Source organism: Heterodontus francisci, chromosome 16 (genome assembly GCF_036365525.1).
Source record: "Heterodontus francisci isolate sHetFra1 chromosome 16, sHetFra1.hap1, whole genome shotgun sequence".
Classification (NCBI taxonomy): Eukaryota; Metazoa; Chordata; class Chondrichthyes; order Heterodontiformes; family Heterodontidae; genus Heterodontus; species Heterodontus francisci.
This window is the reverse complement of record NC_090386.1, coordinates 96,344,642-96,353,450: the sequence shown is the minus strand read 5'-3', so window position 1 is coordinate 96,353,450 and position 8,809 is coordinate 96,344,642.

The window sequence follows — 8,809 nt, the reverse complement described above, 5'->3', positions numbered from 1 at the left end:
CTCCTGCCAGTGGAAACAGTTTCTCCTTATTTACTCTATCAAAACCCTTCATTATTTTGAACAACTCTATTAAATCCCCCCTTAATCTTGGAGGTACACAATCTACAACCAACATATTTGTGAACAGCAATATCCCATCTTCTCTAATCTCGCCATGTAACTGAAGTTACGTTCAAAAAGATGGGATATTGCTGTTCAGAAATACGCATGTTGGTTGTAGATTGTGTACCTCCATGATTTCACTGTTCAGGTACTAAACTTTACTCTTCCTCCTGTCATGTTAATATTATCTACCCATCTCTCCCTCATTCTCCTGAAAATGCTAACCCTTGCAAGCTGATCGTTTGTACTTTGCTAAAGTGCCCAGCTTTCATGAGCCAAGACAGTGAGTGTCAATGGGCTATTTAACAATTGAGGCATCACAGAGAAGTGTTGGCCTTACCTCAATGTGTGGTGCTCTTGCCTATGAGTCATGAGTTTAAATCCCACTCCAGACACTTGAGCACAAAATTCAGGCTGGCACTCCCAGTGCAGTACTGAGGGAGTGCAGCACTGTCGGAAGCTCAGTACTGAGGGAGTGCTGCACTGTCTGAGGGGCAGTACTAAGGGTGTTCTGCACCATCAGAGGGATAGTACTGAAGGAGTGATGCACTGTCGGAGGGCCAGCACTGAGGGAGTGATGCACTGTCGGAGGGTCAGTACTGAGGGATTGCTGCACTGTCTGAGGGGCAGTGCTGAAGGATTGCTGCACCATCGGAAGGATAGTACTGAGGGAGTTCTGCACCATCAGAGGGACAGTACTGAAGGAGTGCTGCACTGTTGAAGGTGCTGTCTCACAGAGGAGACGTTAAACTGATGCTCCATCTGCCCTGTCACGTGGGTGTAAAAGATCCCATGGCTGCTATTCAAAGATGAATGGGGAGGGTGTCCTGGCCAACCTTTATCCTCAGTCAACATCACTAAAACAGATCAGCTGCTCATTATTAAATTGCTGTTTGTGGGAGTTTGCTATCCACAAATTGGCTGCTGATTTTCCCTATATTCCAACAGTGACTACATTTCAAAAGAATTATATTGGCTGTAAAGTGCTTGGGGGCATCCCGAAGCTGTGAAAGGTGCTATATAAATGCAAGTTCTTTCTTTTTAAACAGGACGCTTTCCTCACCCAACATCCGCATCGTGTGTTTCTACTGGAGGACGCTGTGACCAATGGTAGTATTGCTACAGGTGCCTCGATTGAGTTAACTAACAAAGTGTGGACTAGGGATCGATCTGGGACTTTCAAGATCCATATCCCTTGACATTGTGCTTATCCATTGAGGCATTAAACAGATTTCATTGGCTCAGAACCATCCTCTCTCAAATTCATCAGTAATGGCCCTTTTCAATGCATGGTACATTGGAATGAATTATTTTAACCATTTGTAGCCCACGTTGATTCAAAAAACCTAAACATCTGGATTTTCCTCCCCTTCCTCTCCTCCTCCCCCTTCACCCCGCACCAAATGCTACAGGATAGCAGGGCAAACGGTAGTGAAATGAGGCTATGAGATCTAACACCTCCTTCCCGCTCCAACCCGGATTTTGGAATGGGAAAGTCTTTGGCCATGAGCCCTTCAACTTCTTCTAAATGGACCTTGCAAACTGAGAATCATAGAATCATACAGCACAGGAGGAGGCCATTCAACCCATCATGCCTGAGCTGGCTCTTTGGAAGAGTTATCCAATTAGTCCCACTCCCCGGCTCTTTCCCCATAGTCCTGAAATTATTTTCTTTTCACATATTTATACAATGCCCTTTTGAATGTTGATGATGCTGCCACCACCCTTTCAGGCAGTGCATTCCAGATCATAACAACTCACTGTGTCAAAAGATATTTTCCTTATGACACCTTTGCCAATTATCTTAAATCTGTGTCCTCTGGTTACCGACCCTCGTGCCACTGGAAACAGTTTCTCCTTATTTACTCTAACAAAACCTTTCATGATTTTAAACATCTTTATAAAATCTTCCCCCTTAACTTTCTCTGCTCTAAGGAGAGAAATCCCAGCTTCCCCAGTCTTTCCACATAACTTAACTCCCACATTCCTTTTATCTAGTGCCCAAGTACTGCCAGTTTGCCCAGTAGCTTATCAATAAACATAGCACTGAGTGCAGTACTGAGCTGTATGGGTGTGGGCACAATCCCCGACATGTGCTTGAGGACATTAATCACAAAATTTCAGAATGGTTACAGCACAGGAGACCTAGACTTTGCACCTTGCAGTATGAGCATTCGATTGCATAACCTTTGACTGGAGGTGTTGACCTATACATTTTAAACCCTCCATTGGCATAGCAGAGGATATCTTATAACTGCTTTAAGTCTTTATATGTTAACTTCATAATCGGTGACATCTCAGCTCTGATTGTAGGAATGGGAAAAATGGCCACAGTACCTGAGGCTAAGGCAGAGAGACAAGGATACAGTAGTGTAATGGTTATTCAACTGGACTAACATGCGTGCGTTTAAATGCCACTGAAATAGTTTATAAATTTATATTTTGATTTTTTAGAAAAATGCTGGAAATAAGAATGAGGTATTTATGAAGTTGTCAGATTGATATAAGAAACCCAACTGGTTCACTAAATGTCCTTCGGGGAAGCAAACTACAGTCATTGTCAGGTCTGGTTTGCATGTCACTCCAGTCCCCACTCTAATATGGTTGACTCATAAGTTGCCTGCTGAGGTGGCCTAGCAAACTATTCAATTTGCAGGGCAACTAGGGATGGGCAATAAATGGCCGTCTTTCCCAGCAACATCCGCATCCTGAGAATGAATTTTTTAAAAATTAGCCAAAGCTGACATCAAGTAAGCAGGGCAGGCTCAGCGGTGATGCATCTCATGGTCGAGTAGACTGTTTAGTTCAGCACATGAGGAATGAACAACAACTTGCATTTATATAAAGCTTTTAACATAGTAAAATGTCCCAAGATGCTTCACAGGAGCGTCAACAAACAAAATTTGACATCAAACCACGTAAGGAGCTATTAAGACTGGGAGCCAAAAGTTTGGTCAAAGAGGTAGATTTCAAAGAGCATCTTACATGAAGGAGAGAAAGGTAAAGAGGCTGAAAGGTTTAGGGAGGGAATTCCAGAGCGTCGGGCTCAGGCAGCTAAAGGCAAGGCCGCCAATGGTGGAGTGATGAAAATCTGAGATCTAGAATTGGAAAGAGATCTCGGAGGGTTGTAGGAATGGAAGAAATTAAAGAGATAGGATGGGGGGTGAAGCAGCAAAGTGCCAGAAGGCAGACAGCACCAGTCAACCGAACTCTAGCAAGAGTCAACACCTTCAAGAACAGAGAGGAAATTCTGGGAGAAAATAATAAAATGTTAGCATTCCTGGCAGACTGGCCGTGCCACTAAGAGCAGCCTGCCAGCTCCATGGAGCTAATCAGCACAACAATCAGGCTAAAAAGGCTCAACCCACTCATTCTGCCATCAATATGTGGTCGGCTGCATTTTATTTCAATGCAACACACTTTGCCAAGTGAAGCCATCGAAGATTCTCTGTGCGCCTGAAATTAACAGAGTGACCGATCGATTCACTTTCCTAAGCAATTGGCATTTCTGTTGAAGTATAAACAGAAATGGAGCCATCACGTGTAGGGTTGTGGTAGCAGTTATTGACGTGAAGCCTAGCAACCCATACTTCATGAGTTCATATCCGCCCCCCCCCCCCCCCCCCCCACCCACTTGCACTTTGTGAAATTGAATTTAATAAATCTACTCATTTATGAGTCACCACTCGGAAAATGACCTTGAAAAGTTGGTTAAAAGAAAACGGTTCACCTTCACGGAAGGGAAGCTGTAACCACTCCCCACCCCATCCCACACCCCCAACTCCCCCCTCACAACTCGGTCCAGCCTGAATGTGACTCCCATCCCACACTGACTTGGATGAAAAGTTAAATTGGGCATTGCATAAAAGTAGATGCCTGATTCAACTGCAATAGTTTCCTACCTGGTTGTAGTAGGATGAATAATTCCAGCCCACAGCCCACCCCTATATGATTCACTCTTAAAACCCTTTGAAATAACCCAGCAAGCCTCTCAGTTATAAAAGAAAGCTCACACCCTACAGCCCCTCCTCAGAAAGTAGGTGTGGCTAATCCCGGGTGTAAATGCAAAGAAAGGATCTATTTGGGCCCTGATCCTCCTAAATCATTCATCACTGATAGTTTAGTGAAGAAAGCTCACTGTCTCAGCCTCTGATGCAGACCCTTGTGATAGGAAACTCTCTCTGTGGATCTGAGATTTATAATCAAGCCCTTTGTCAGAAAGCTGTTGCAGGCTTGGAAAAGATAAAATGCGGGGCTGTGATGATGTGTTGACTCATCAAGCTGCTGTGCCTGCACAAGAGAAAAAGGAAGCTAATTACTGGAGATTTCATTTGCACTAATGTATTTTAGCTTCTCTGTGCTGGCCAATTTCTGATGTAGATATTTAATGGTTCAGGGTTGGGGGTGGGGGGGAAGTGCTGAGCATGTAAAGTTTGTAAGGAGTGTGTGTATGAGATAGGGATTGCAAAACACTCACTGCAGCAGCAAGAGACAAAACCTTGTACAAATGTAATTAGATGCAGATGTTTTCTATTCGATGTAAACAATTTGCTGTGTACACATTTTGGAAAGGATATGGCCTGGATAACCATGACACTTTTATATTTTTATCAATAAAGGAGACGCATTCTGCCCGTGTCCCTGTTTCTTTTGTTACCAGGTCAGTACAATAGCAATCAAGTTGCTGCAAGTTAAAGGTAAACCAAGGGTTCAATTATTTAACTCAGTAACTCAGTGTGGTTAGTGAGTTGCACAGACAGCTGAGCACAGCTTGGGCGGAGGCAGATACAGCAAGTGATTAGGATGGCAAATAGGTGTTGGCCTTTATTGCGAGGGGAATAGAATATTAAAGTGGGAAAGTTTTGCTACAGCTGTACAGGGCCTTATTGAGACCACATCTGGAGTACTGTGCACAGTTTTGGTCTCCTTACTTAAGAAAGGATATAATTTAATTGGAACCAGTTCAGGGAAGGTTCACTCGACTGATTCCTGGGGCAAAAGGGTTATCTTATGAGGAAAGGTTGAGCAGGTTGGGCCTCTACTCATTGGGGTTTAGAAGAATGAGAGGTGATCTTATTGAAACATGTAGGATCCTGAGGGGACTTGATAGGGTAGATGTCCTTTAGGGAAGGAAATCTGCTGTCCTTACCTGGTCTGGCCTACATGTGACTCCAGACCCACAGCAATGTGGTTGACTCTTAACTGTCCTCTGAAATGACCTAGCAAGCCACTCAGTTGTACCTAACCGCTACGAAGTCAATAAAAAAGAATGAAACCGGACGGACCACCCGGCATCGACCTAGGCACCGGAAACGACAACGGCAAACCCAGCCCCATCGACCCTGCAAAGTCCTCCTTACTAACATCTGGGGGCTTGTACCAAAGTTGGGAGAGCTGTCCCACAGACTAGTCAAGCAACAGCCTGACATAGTCATACTCACGGAATCACACCTTACAGACAATGTCCCAGACACTGCCATCACCATCCCCGGGTATGTCCTGTCCCACCGGCAGGACAGACCCACCAGAGGTGGCGGCACAGTGGTATACAGTAGGGAGGGAGTTGCCCTGGGAGCCCTCAACATCAACTCTGGACCCCATGAAGTCTCATGGCATCAAATCAAACATGGACAAGGAAACCTCCTGCTGATTACCACCTACCGCCCTCCCTCAGCTGATGAGTCAGTACTCCTCCATGTTGAACAGCACTTGGAGGAAGCACTGACGATGGCAAGGGCACAAAATGTACTCTGGATGGGGGAATTCAATGTCCATCACCAAGAGTGGCTCGGTAGTACCCTTACTGACCGAGCTGGCCAAGTCCTAAAGGACATATCTGCTAGACTGGGTATGCAGCAGGTGGTGAGGGAACCAACAAGAGGGGAAAACATACTTGACCTCGTCCTCATCAATCTGCCTGCCGCAGATGCATCTGTCCATGACAGTATTGGTAAAGTCCCGTCTTCACATTGAGGATACCATCCATCATGTTGTGTGGCACTATCACCATGCTAAATGGGATAGATTTTGAACAGATCTAGCAATGCAAAACTGGGCATCCATGAGTCTCTGTGGGCCATCAGCAGCAGCAGAATTTTACTCATCCACAATCTGTAACCTCATGGCCCGGCATATCCCCCACTCTACCATTACCATCAAGCCAGGACACCAACCCTGGTTCAATGAAGAGTGCAGGAGGTCATGCCAGGAGCAGCACCAGGCATACCTCAAAATGAGGTATCAACCTGGTGAAGCTACAACACAGGACGATCTGCGTGCCAAACTGCGTAAGCAGCATGCAATAGACAGAGCTAAGCGATCCCATAACCAACAGATCAGATCAGAGTTCCGAAGAAGGGTCACTGACCCGAAACGTTAACTCTGCTCCTCTTTTCACAGATGCTGCCAGACCTGCTGAGTGGTTCCAGCATTTCTTGTTTTTATTTCAGATTTCCAGCATCCGCAGTATTTTGCTTTTAGATCAGATCAAAGCTCTGCAGTCCTGCCACATCCAGCCGTGAATGGTGGTGGACAATTAAACAACTAACTGGAGGAGGTGGCTCCACAAATATCCCCATCCTCAATGTTGGGGGAGCTCAGCACATCAGTGCGAAAGATAAGGCTGAAGCATTTGCAACAATCTTCAGCCAGAAGTGCTGGGTTGATGATCCATCTCAGCCCCCTCCTGAAGTCCCCAGCATCACAGATGCCAGACTTCAGCCAATTCGATTCACTCCGCGCGATATCAAGAAACGACTGAAGGCACTGGATACTGCAAAAGCGATGGGCCCTGACAATATTCTGGCAGTAGTACTGAAGATCTGTGCTCCAGAACTTGTCGCGCCCCTACCCAAGCTGTTCCAGTACAGCTACAACACTGGCATCTACCCTGCAATGTGGAATTTGCCCAGGTATGTCCTGTACACAAAAAGCAGGACAAATCCCACCCGCCCCATCAGCCTACCCTCAATCATCAGTAAAGTGATGGAAGGTGTCATCAACAGTGCCATCAAGCGGCATTTGCTTAGCAATAACCTGCTCAGTGACGCTCAGTTTGGGTTCTGCCAGGGCCACTCAGCTCCCGACCTCATTGCAGCCTTGGTTCAAACATGGACAAAAGAGCTGAACTCAAGAGGTGAGGTGAGAGTGACTGCCCTCGACATCAAGGCAGTATTTGACTGAGTATGGCAACAAGGAGCCCTCGCAAAACTGAGGTCAATGGGAATCAAGGGGAAAACTCTCCACTGGCTGGAGTCATACCAAGCGCAAAGGAAAATGGTTGTGGTTGTTGGAGGTTAATCATCTGAGCTCCAGGACATCACTGCAGGAGTTCCTCAGGGTAGTGTTCTAGGCCCAACCATCTTCAGCTGCTTCATCAATGACCTTCCTTCAATCATAAGGTCAGAAGCGGGGATGTTCGCAGATGATTGCACAATGTTCAGCACCATTCGTGACTCCTCAAATACTGAAGAGTCCGTGTAGAAATGCAGCAAGACTTGGACAATATCCAGGCTTGGGCTGATAAGTGGCAAGTAACATTCGCGCCACACAACTGCCAGGCAATGACCATCTCCAACAAGAGAGAATCTAACCATCTCCCCTTGACATTCAACAGCATTACCATCACTGAATCCCCCACTATCAACATCCTAGTTAACATTGACCAGAAACTGAACTGGAGTTGCCATATAAATACCGTGGCTACAATAGCAGGTCAGAGGCTAGGAATCCTGCAGCGAGTAACTCACCTCCTGACTCCCCAAAGCCTGTCCACCATCTACAAGGCACAAGTCAGGAGTTTGATGGAATACTCTCCACTTGCCTGGATGGGTGCAGCTCCAACAACACTCAAGAAGCTCAACACCATCAGGACAAACCAGTCCCCGTGATTGGCACCCCATCGACAAACAATCACTCCCTCCACCACGGACGCACAATGGCAGCAGTGTGTACCATCTACAAGATGCACTGCAGCAATGCACCAAGGCTCCTTAGACAGCACCTTCCAAACACGTGACCTCGACCAACTAGAAGGACAAGGGCAGCAAATACATGGGAACACCACCACCTACAAGTTCCCGTCCAAGTCACACACCATCCTGACTTGGAACTATATCACCGTTCCTTCACTGTCGCTGGGTCAAAATCCTGGAACTCCCTCCCTAACAGCACTGTGGGTGTACCTACCCAAATGCACTGCATTTGGTTCAAGAAGGCAGCTCACCACCACCTTCTCAAGGGCAATTAGGGATGGGCATTAAATGCTGGCTTGGCCAGCGAAGCCCACATCCCATGAATGAATAAAAAAAAGGATGCTGAGAGGATGTTTCCCCATGTGGGGGAGTCTAGAACTAGAGGACAGAGTTTAAAAATAAAAGGTTGCGCATTTAAGATAGAAATTAGGAGAATTTTTTTCTCTCAGAGGGTCGTTAGTCTGTGGAATTCACTTCCCCAGAGAGCAGTGGAGGAAAGGGCAGGAAGGGGAGGGGAGAAAGGGGGAGGAAAGGGAGGAGAAAGGGAGAGGAAGTAGGAAGGGTGAAGAGGGAGGAAGGGGATCGGGGGAGGAAGGAAGGGAGGGGGATGAAAGGAGAGGAAGGGGGAATTAGGAGGGATGGAGGAAGTAGGGGGGAGGAAGGGGTAGGGGGAGGAAGGGGTAGGGGAGGGGGAAAGGGGAGAGAGGGAGGAAGAGGGAGGAAGGTAGGAAGGC